Here is an 11,939-nt window from a genome sequence, read left to right on the forward strand (position 1 = left end):
GGAAGGACTGGATTCCTAGGAATACCATTTAAACCCAGTTGACACCCAGTTCTGTGGGTGGGGGTGGGATTGGAGGAGGGAGACTCATTTCTGCATTATTCTCATTTACTTTGCCTTCTGCAAGGACTTATTATGGGGCAAAGATCCAGCCTAATGTGAAAGAGAAAGAGGAAGAGGGATGAGTACAGAGGGAATGACAGAGAAAAGAGTTACTCTCCCTCACTCTCCTTCAATCCCTCCCAATCTTGATTTGAGACACCTGTGTTGAGACACAAGCAGATGAATGAATCATTTAGCTTAAAAATGGCAAAAAGAGACCACCCTGCCTCCTCCCACAATTCACAAGGAAAAAAAGAAGAGACAATTAAATAGACCAGAATATCTTGAGCCTCCAGTCTTAGCAGTTTGTTTAATGGATTGATAGGCATGGCTAACTCAGGAGGGAAACCCTGGTCTGGCCTTGCCTACCCCCACCCATCAAAGAGAAGAGTAGGACCAGTATCACAAAGCAATTTCGGTTTTTATTGTGGGTGGTAAGATGTCTCATGTGCAGGGCTTCCCGTAGCTGCATTTCCCTTCAGACCTTTCACCTGTCTCCAACAGCTCATATCAGCCTCCTTCAGCTTGACCTTGACAGGAAATGATTCTTTCTCCCTGCTTCTTTCTTTCCTTATCTCTACCTCTATAATGTCTCAGAGTATCTTTTTTTTTGTCTCGTTTCTTTCTGTTTCCATAGCTCCCCCTTTCTCTGTTTTTCTCTCTTTTTACACCTCTGCCCCTTCCTCCACCCCATTTCCAGCATGTACCTTTAGCTGGAAATAATTCTCCTGACAGGCTCCTTCTCAGTTTTCTGGCTGCCTGAATAGCCAGACTGAGAAGCTTTCCAAGAAGGCTGGCCAGGGGGTGGGTGGGGTGTCTACGACTCTGGATCCCCATGCTGAGAAGTGAATGAGGATGACCCCCCTTCTCCGACCCTCATCACCTTCCTTCAGCCCACCCACCACTGGCTAAAAGCCTCTTTTCAGGAGGTGACTGGGGTCAGAAGAGGTCTCCTGGGAATTCTTCCTAGAGACTTGGGATAAGAGGGGTGGGACTTGGGGCAAGAGTGATGAGGAGGATGGCCCAGGCCCTGGGAGAAATACAGCTGCAGCCACATGTTTGCAATAAAGTCCTGACTCAGATTGGGGTGGGGGTGGTCTGCAGTCTGAAATAAGACTGGGAGAGGCAGAGGGACATTCACAATAGGAACTGCCTTTCTGCTGCTTGGGTTGGGAATTCGAGGCCAGAGAAGCGGTTCAACTTCCTCCCTAACGGTCCCCACAAATTTATCCCCAATTACCATCACCTTTGAAAACAGCCACAGCTATTCTTTCAGGTCACTGATGGGGGGGGGGGGGGGGCGCTTAGGCTAGGAAGGAAAGGAGTGAAATCGGTTGTCAGGACCTGGCCAGGGCTGATGGGAGGTGGGATGCCGCGGGGCTGGCAGGGCCGGGGCTGGGCCCGCTGCCCACCAGCCAGGGCCCGCCCCCGCCCCCTTGGGCCCTCCCGGGCCTCGCAGTGCGTCCCGCACAGGAGGGGCAGAGGCCGGACTGCGGAGCCGGCTCCGGCTCCGGCTGGCTGTCTGCATGCCGCGCTCCAAGGCAGCAGGAAGAATGGACGCCGTCCAACCCGGAGCCGGCAACTTGAAAATAAAAATAAAATAGAGGGGGGAAAAAATAAATAATAAGGAGTGCTCTAGAAGGCCAAAGAAAATACAATCCCGAAACGACCCGGCCTCGAGCAGGCAGCAGGCCCTGGGCTGGGATTGTTTGGCATTTAAAGCCGCGAAGTCTTTGTGTTTCTCTTCTGCATTTCTCTCTCCTCCCCGCCCCCCGCCCCATTTCTATTTTAATTGACGAAACACAATCCGGCCCTTGCAAGCTGCCTCCCCAGCAGCCTGGTAACCTAGAAAGGGTTGCTTTATGCCCTAGGCCGAGCCAGCGCCGTCCCCAGACCCTGGAAAGCCTGCTGATAATGTACAGATGCATAAGGCAGCCCTGGAAGGCTCCCTCCCCTCCCCCCTCCCCCCCACTCCCCATCTTCTGGTCCTCCCCATCCCACTCCCTGCCCAACAAGAGACCATCTTGTTCTTTGTGCTAGCAAATATTTATTTTGGTTCAAGTGGACCCCCTTCCACAAAGACCACCTGGTTGTAATCAATAACACCTATTTTCAGATAATCTGCAGCTCTCTGGGCTGAGCCTGCGGAACTCACCCAAACAGAGGCCTTTTCAAAGAGAATTTTAAATGAGTTGAATTCACTGAAAGGAGGGGGAGGGGTGGACTACGGAGCCAGGGGTCTGGAGCCGGTGGGGAGGCGGAGAAGGGAGGACTGGGTAACTAACTGGGGCCGTGGAAGGAGGCAAAGAGAGCAGGGATAGAGTTGGTGGTCTTGGTCCTAAAGCGGGGTTAGCACATCCTTCACCTCTCTTCCTACCCTCTTTCTTTGCATAGCTCTGTATTACTATATAGGGTTTCCTGTAAAGGAAATCAGCTCTCAGACAGATTTCCACCTTCTGAGGATACTATAATCCCCAGGTCAAAACACATTTCCTCATTTGTAAAATAAGGAGATTGGAAGAGAGATGATCTCAAAAGTTCCCCTTCCATCATAAATCTTTTGAACCTGTAAATGTGAATGAATAAGGAGATCTAGAATTCTGCAGGAATGAGTACAGGGAAGCAGGAAATAAACAAAAAGGCTCCCATGGGACACTATCTTTTGGAGTTGTCCTTCCTTTCCTCTTACAATCACATGAGCCATCTGCCTTGTTAAAACATTGTCTAGGGGAGAATCTCTGTTTCAGATCTGAGATACATACGAAGAGGTCACTGAATTGAATTCCCTTTCATAAATTGATACCTCAGCTCCTTGGTGACTAGGGTTTGTTTTCTTACTTAAGACTTCTTTGGGGATCTAAATTAGATTTTTAAAAGACATATACAAAAGATGGAAATAAGAGCAAGTAATTGAAGAAAAATATAGAAGAATAGCACTGTCTTATATAAAAGGGTCAGGAACACAAAACTCCAGAATAAGTCAAGATTTATAATAATCAAAAGGACTATTAAATGTCTATCTATCCATTCCTTCATTTTTATTCATTCACTCATCTATTTATTCATTCATTTATTTACTTATTCACTTATTCATTTGTTTATTGGTTTATTTATAGCAATTTGGGGAACAAGAGAAGCAAGATTGGATAGACCTACTTTGGGTTTATTGAGCTTTCATCCTGCCATGTTCCACTCTATTTATTTGCCACTAATAGGAATGGAAACTGGTATTCTAAACTCTTGTCCTGGGATTGTGGTCTTATGATTGATGAGAATTGAGCATATGTAGCCTACCCCAGATCCACCTCATCACTCTTGAGCCATATTCCAGTCCTGAAGTGTATCTCCACCCCCTAAGGTGGATCTTGGGATCTTGGAACAATAAGCAAATCAACACTATTATTCCTGGAAAAGACTGTCAATCAATTGCCCTAAGACTCTACTGTAACTTCCCAAACCAAATCAAGAATACATGAATACAAAAGCATTTATCAAGTACTTTCTACTATATACTAATTTACTAGGACAGGTCTTGGGGGGGAGAAAATGCAATCCTTATCTTCAAGGAGATTATATTCTAATAGGAGACAACCCACATATTTAGAAAGGGTGGTCAGGGAAAGATTTGTCCAGGGAGTTCCAGGAATGGTAAGTTGATCTAGATAGAAATCAGTTGACATACCCTTTCCAGGAACAAGAATAATTTTGATTATTGAAGTAAGGGGGGATATTTTCAGGGAGTGTGAGGGACAGGCAATATGTGCTCTCTCACAGGGTAGATGACTTCTTGGGGTGAGAAGCAAGGTCTGTTCTAGTGGTCTCTGTCTGGCTAGATATAATGGCTATTTAAATTTGTATTCAATCAAGATTGCATGGCTCCAGATTTGAGTTCCAAATAGATGTTGCCATGCCAGTGAAATTAAGATTTGGTCAAGGGTCTGGCTATATATGTATAGAATCACAATGTTAGAAAACATCTTAAAGACATTCAGTTCAATTCTCCTTATTGAATAGATAAAGTAAAGCTGAGAAAGGTGATGTGATATACCTAAAGTTGTAACATATTAATGTCACATATGGCATCTTCATATCAATATATTACATTGCATTCCTATGTCAACGCATATTATCTAATTTCTTGTTAGGAACTGTTGTCTGTGGGAGTGCTATTAAACCTTCATCACCTGGTGCCCTTGAGCACCAGAACATTATTTTACTAAGTGCCACAGAAGTGGAAGTGGAAGTAGATTAGGGACTGGGGAGGATATTTAAGTACTTCCATTTTGGTAAATAAATGGAGACCTTGGTATGCAAAGGGAGAACTTGTCTTCCTTGTCTCTGGCCCCTCCTTGCCTGGGCAAAGGATAAGGGAGTCCAGAAAGGGACTCAACATATGGCACCTGTACAGGGAGGGACAAGAAGGCAGAGTTATCTGATTGAAGTCTGGAATAAGGATCAGCAGATATAAGCAACAAACAGGTGTCATCCCAGAGCAGAGGACTACAGAGAAAGTAACAGATTGATTTGTTACCAGGGGGCTGAAGTTAAGTTGGAACAAGGAGGTGTAAAGCGAAAGTGAGAAGACAAATAGTATTCAGCATTAAGGAACCAGCAAAAGTGAGAAAACAATTAAATATTTAGCATTGAGGAACCAGTGGAAAGTGGAATCGAAGGCAGTGCACTAAGGGATGGAGCTTCTTCCTCAGCAGCAGTCCATACCAGTGCCATGAATGGGATGTGGAGGACTGTTTGCTGTTCTTTTTGGCCACTGTTGCCTATCTGGCTGCTTTAAGCATGACCAAAACCTATCTATGGTCAACTTCAGAGACTTCTCCTTGCTTTTGCAGACCCTGATGCAGACCCCATGCCTACAACGAAATTCACCCCAGAAGCCACAATGAGTTTCACTTTCCAGCCTATAACCAGGCAGGCAGCTGCTGTTGCTCTGGTGCCAGAGGGCTGTGAATTGAATACTACCTGCACTTCCCGTGTTGAAAGCAAAAATGTCACATGCTATTGGACAATTTGTAATGGTGTTGATTACTGTTCAGAAAATTCAACAATTCCAAATTGTACTGTTGTCAACAACTCAAGTAATTCCAAATGCTCTATTGAATTACCTTCTGCAGGGGGAGGGGGGAGGGAGAAGGGAAATCTTCCTTCTTAGAACTTTGAAACTCAAACCTATGTCTCAAAAAGCTTATTTTAGAAATCAAGGAACCCCCATGCCTTCTTTCTAGTTTGGGGAGGAGGGGGTGGTGGTGGGCAATAGGTTATTGATTGGGGAGTTTTGTGGTCAATTAGTTTAAAAAAGGGGAAGAAGACTTTTTTCTGGGATTGAGAAATTTAGATTTTGTCTTTTGAATGAACCCTGTGCTTATGGTTTATATTTCTGTTGGCTGGTCTTAATTGGTGTGTTATGGGTGTATATGTATATTTAAACATCTATAGGACATATTTACATCTCTCCACTGGCCTGGAGAGGTGGGAAAATGTTTCTATATTTTGAGATCTGGTACTGGTCAGGTTATCAATCTCAGTTTAGTAAATGTGATACAAGAGAGTTGTTTCTGTGTTTGTGTTAGTGTCTAAAATCTGAAATAGGTAAAATTAAAAGTTACTCCTTTTAGTTTGGGTTTGTAATTTGATTGCTTTGAAAGTTTTTTTTTTATTGGCAAAAGAAAAAACTTTGTAATCTTTGTTTGTAAATTGGGGATAAAATGTATTTCAAGGAATTTGAGAATATTGGTTTTTATTATTGCTTAATTGACATTGTTTATATTATTTTTGAACTTTTGTTTACAACTTATGTGGCATTCATTATGTAATTGAATTAAGGAATTTTGCTTCAAAAAAGACAAGAAGGGGGATATATTAGGAACTGTTGTGTATGGGAGTACTGTAAAATCTTCATCACTTGGTGCCCTTGAGCACAAGATTTTACTAAGTGTCATGGCTGTGAGAGTGGATTAGGGACTGGGGAGGATATTTAAGCACCGGTATTTTGGTAAATAAAGGGAGACCTTGGTGTACAAAGGGAGAACTGGTCTTCCTTGTCTCCCACCTCTCCATGCTCACCCATCCTGAAATGAAAAGTAAAAAGATAAGGGAGTCCAGAAAGGGACTCAACAATTTCTCAAAATAAAATAAAAAATTTTGAACTCAAAGAAAACTTGGAGGTCATTTTATTTAACTTCTTCATTTTATAGATGAGGAAACTGACTCATAAAGTATTTAAATAACTTGTCCAAGGTCACCTAGGTAATAAGTGAGTTTGAAAAAAGGTTCTCCACAATATAAATGCCCCAAAAGCAATAAAACTTATCATACCCTTTTACCCAGCAAAACCAATATTAGGCCTATATCCAGAAAAAATCACAAAAAAATGGGAAAAGTTTCACATGGTCCAAAATAATCATAACAGTTCTTTTTTTTTTTTTAATGGCTAAGAATTGGATATTGAGGGAATGCTCATCAATTAGGGAATGGCTGAATGTATATGAATGTTATGGAGTATTGTTGCTCTATAAGAAATCAGACTCTAGAGAAACATGGGAATAATTACAGGAACTAATGCTGAACAAAGGGAGCAGAACCAAGAGAACATTGTACATTAACAACAACATTGTGAGTTGGTCAGTTTTGATGGATGCAGCTCCTCTCAGCAGTTCAGAGATCTAAGACAATTCTCAGAGATCTGTTATGGACAATGACAGAAACATCTAGATGAAGAAAAAACAAAACAAAGAAACAAACAAAAAAAACCTACAGAATCTGAATGAACATTATGTTAATTTTTAAAAATTTTTTCTTATGTTTTTCCTTCCTATCCCAAGGTTTTCTTTCTTTTTCCCTTAGTTCTAATTCCTCCTACAGAAAATGACTATTATGTAAACATGCTAAAAACAAATGTACATGTACAATATTCACTAGGCTGTTTGTTGCTGAGGGGAGGAGGTAGGAAGGAAGGGTAGAAGAAAATTGTGTAGTATTAAATATATATATGGATGAATGTTGAAAACTTTCATAACATGTAATTGGAAAGATAAAATAAAATATCAATAAAACTAAAAAAAGGCTCTCCACTTCCAAAAGCAGAATTCTTTCTGCTGTGGCATCCTTCTTCTCTTTTTGAACTAATACATTAGATCATATCCATGATCAATACATCCATCCCAGCATTCAGTCTGTGATAGAATCATCATAAGACACCTTGTGGGAAAATGTTTTTGCTCTCCAATTCTTTTAGCTTCAAAAGTTCAAGGCTAACTATATTTAAACTATGTGTATATATATATATATATATATATATATACATATAAAATAATATATAAACTATATATATAAACTAAATATATCTATATAAACTATATACATACATGTATATATATATATAAACTAAATATACTAAATATATGTAAAAATATATTTCATAGGGGCGGCTAGGTGGCTCAGTGGATAAAGCACCGGCCCTGGAGTCAGGAGTACCTGGGTTCAAATCCGGTCTCAGACACTTAATAATTACCTAACTATATATATATATATATATATATATATATATATATATATTTCATGATCTTCATTGTTACTTCAATCCTTTTTTTGAATTCAGCAATATTCAATATACCACCCCTCCTGAATTGAAAAGTAAAAAAAAAACCAACAAAGAGAATGCATCTTCAAGTTTATATAATAATCTATACCCATTGTCCCTCATCTGTCTGCCAAGAGGAAGAAAAAGTGTTTCATCATTTTCTTCATGTATTCTCCACAAAACCTTTATTTCTTCATTGCATGATCAGAAGATAAGATATGGAGACACAATGAGCAGGCCCATTGCATTTAAGGCATAGGAAGGCCTTAGAGAATACTTATTGAATGTCAACTGACACTGGAAGACTTTTGTCACTTCCTTTTTCAGTTAGTGTTGAATTTTTCCCATGGTAAAAGCTCTGTAGTCAACACAGAAAAATAGCTTCTAATGTCCCAGTACACATATTCTCCTGCTTTAATGGAAGGGAGTCTACAAAGAGACATTCCCTGTGGTGGATAGAACAGCCTAGGGCTGAATTAGTGTCATCTCCCTCTCTTTCACAGGAATGCAATTTAGTTGTTCTGATAAGATTTCTCTAACCATGCTCCTAAACCCTAAGCTTCCCTGGAGGCTAACATTGAACTTGGGCTCAGAAATCCCTGGTGGGGGTCAAAACCAGGAAAGATTATGATAAGAAAGGTCAGGGGGGAAGTTGATCTGTTGGAATTTGGGATAATTGAATTTGCTGTGCAGCCAACATTTACGACTTGGGTCATCCGCCTGGATCTTTTCTCATAAATCCACCAACCAGGAAATTCCATAGTCAGGCTTATCTTTCCATCCTTTATGCTGAGGTCTTAGCTGGGACTGATTTCTATTGCCTGAAGATCCTATAATCATTAGACTAAAAGAAGGTTGAAGGAGATCTTGGAAGAAAGACTTTCTATAAGAAAGTGTTGACTAAAGAGAGATAAGAATCAATGTCCATATTCAAATGCATGCCCCAGAATAGGACACAGAGAACTTTCCAGAACTTCCAATGAGACACTTCCACTGCAGTGAATTTCCAACTGTATCTACCATTGTTGGGGATGTCTTATGTCTTAACTCCTGAAATATTCCTTAGAGTGTGCCCTCAATTCCAAACATTTCTCCTCCATAACACCAAGTGTCCTTCAAAGCAGTTTTCTAGTCACCTCCCTACCAAGGAGTTCCAGTCATTAGATTAAGTCCTCCTCAATTTTCCCCTGGATTGTTGGTAATAGTCCTATTGATTTTATTACCTCAGGTCTCTTCCCTGTCCAACCTCCACAGAACTGCCTAAAGCACAAGTCAGATCCTGCCACTTCCTTACTTAAGCCCCAGTGAATTCCTATTATCCTATTAGGATAGAATAGAAGCTAATTCATTTGGCATACAAACCCTTTCACAACCTAGCCTCAACTTACCTGCCCATACTTATTATTTATTACTTATTATCAATTATTATTTAAAATCATGAACTCCTTGATCTAGCCAAACCAGACTAACTTACTATTCCTCAAATGCAAGATGCCACCTCCATGCCTTTGCCCAGTCTGATGTCTTCATACTTCTGTCTCTTAGAATAGATCTTTTTCCTTCACAGATCATTTGTATGCTACCTTCTCCATGGGAACCTTTCCAGATCCTCCCCAGGTGCTAATGTATAGAGCCTATATTACCTTGTATTCATTTTGTATGTATTCTGTATATATTTTTATGTGTACATATTATTGTCCCTCCATAAAATGTAAGCTCCTTTTAGGCAGGGGTTATTTCATTTTTGCCTTTGTATCATGATACTTAGTATGGAGCCTGATAATTGTCAGGTGATAATATATGTTTGATGACTTACTAGTTGATTGCTTGATGAGGAATAGATCATGGAACAGTTCATCCATATCTAGATCTAAGTGTTTAGGAAGTTTTTCCTCATAGTGAATCTAATAATTTTCCCTGTAATTCCTATCCGCTAACCCTATAGCTGCACCCAAGTTTGGTTGGACAAGTCAAAGGTCTTTAAACTTAGTCTTTAAATAAAACATTCCTTGTGCTCTTGTGTTTAGAGGATTGTGAGACAGCTGAAGCTTATGAGGAGTCTCAGAATGACAGAATCTCTGAGCTGGAAGTAGAAATCAGAACTCAAATCATCCAACCTATTTTTAAACAGTTTTTTCTTTTTATTCTTTTTATTATTATTTTAGATTTTTGCAAGGTAAATGGGGTTAAGTGGCTTGCCCAAGGCCACACAACTAGGTAATTATTAAGTGTCTGAGGCTGTATTTGAACCCAGGTAATCCTGACTCCGGGGCCAGTGCTCTATCTACTCTGCCACCTAGCTGCCCCATCAGGTTTTTTTTTTTAATCTTGAAAGGCAATGGGGTTAAATGACTTGCCCACAGTTACAGAACTAAATAAGTATTAAGGGTCTGAGATCTAATTGAACTCAGGTCTCCCTGACTCCAGGGCTGGTGCTCTATCCACTGTCTCCTACTTACTCCTGAACAGAGTTCTTTAGTCATTCTTTAGAGCATCCCTCCCAAGTGGTCTTCCAGACATTAGGACTGAAGAAACATAAAATTAGCACCTTCTACTTGTAGAAATCTCTAACTGTAAGGGAGTGCTTCCTTATCTTGAACTTAATTTGCTTTTTTGCAAATTTATTCAAGACTGGGGCGGCTAGGTGGCGTAGTGGATAAAGCACCGGCTTTGGAGTCAGGAGTACCTGGGTTCAAATCTGATCTCAGACACTTAATAATTACCTAGCTGTGTGGCTTTGGGCAAGCCACTTAACCCCGTTTGCCTTGCAAAAACCTAAAAAAAAATTTATTCAGGACTTCTAATTACTAGGGCACAGGAAAAATATGCCAAATTCCTCTTACATATTCTAGAACTTCATGTGTTTAAAAATACTTCTCAACTCTGAAATCTCTTCTCCTGGCTAAACATTTACAGCCCTTTTATAATTGATTTTCTTGTGATCTTCATGCCATTTTCTCTCATCTCCTCCAGGAGTGTGTCCTTTTGATCACTCCTAATTCTCTTTCCCTACTTTTCAACCTCTTCTTTTCCACTGATGCTTCCCAATGAGCAAGGCACCTTCCCCGCCCCACCCCAATCAAGGCACTAGCAACCTGTGAGTGCTCTTCATTTGACACTATTGCCTTAAATTGAAATTGCCCTAAAATGGAATATAGTCAGGATGTTTTTCTCCTACAGTAATGCTTCCCATTCAGAGATCCTGCCTCTCTCACATTATTTATGCTCAGTACCTTTCCCCTCCCACTAAACTCAGCAGGCAACACCAGTCATTGCCTTGCCATCGGCACTGTCCCCTGAAACCCCTGCTTCCTGCCACTCAGCTCTTATTCTTTAATTCCTTTTTTTTCTGACTTTGGTAGTTATTCTCTATAGGTCAGCAGTTATACTTTCCTCAAGCAAATAATATTGGAAATCACCCTCTGCTAAGAAGATAGGTGGCAAAATGACTAATATGTAAGCATATTAATCACAAATGTACATGTGCAACTTTTACCAGTCTATTTGCTATTGGGCAAAGTGGAATAGGAAGGCAGGGTGGTAGAAAAATGTATAATTTAAAAATATGTAAGTAGATATATGTTGAAAAACTTTCATAGCATGTAACTGGAAAAATAAAATAACACATCAAATAAAAGATAGGTGGTGCAGTGGATATATTATAGAACTAAAAGTCAGGAAGCCCAAGTTCCAATTTTGTCTTGGGCACTTATTAGCTATGTAGCAGTGGGTAACTCACTCAAATGCTCTGTCTCCTTTTCCTCATGTGTAAAATGAGAATAGCAGTTTCTTTCCCAGTATTGTTGTGAGGATATGATGAGATAAAGATGAGGTATTTTACAAGCTTTGGGGCACTACATAAATGCTGTCATCATCATCATAATTGTAGCTGTAGTATTTGTCATGATGATTATTGTTATTATTATTATTCTACTCAATTTAGGCTCTGTTTTCTGCAGTTTGCTCCCCCCATTCAACAGATGAAACATCTCCTTCCTCAGAGAAGTAGATCTCTAATCTGGTTTATTTAGGTCACATCTCTAAATGTAAAAGAGTTAAAAAATCCTATAAATTTCTGTTATTCTTAAACTTTTATATTTTTGTATAATCATAATTAAAATTATAAAGTACAATGTTTTGGGTATGATTTATTGATTTATGAATTAAGCTAACTAATAATCAATAAACCAAGGTCAGTGATTTCTCTCTTTCTTGGTGACCAGAAATTTCAAGGAAGCATCCTAGA

The sequence above is a fragment of the Macrotis lagotis genome, chromosome 1, assembly GCF_037893015.1.
Source record: "Macrotis lagotis isolate mMagLag1 chromosome 1, bilby.v1.9.chrom.fasta, whole genome shotgun sequence".
In the NCBI taxonomy this organism is placed as follows: Eukaryota; Metazoa; Chordata; class Mammalia; order Peramelemorphia; family Peramelidae; genus Macrotis; species Macrotis lagotis.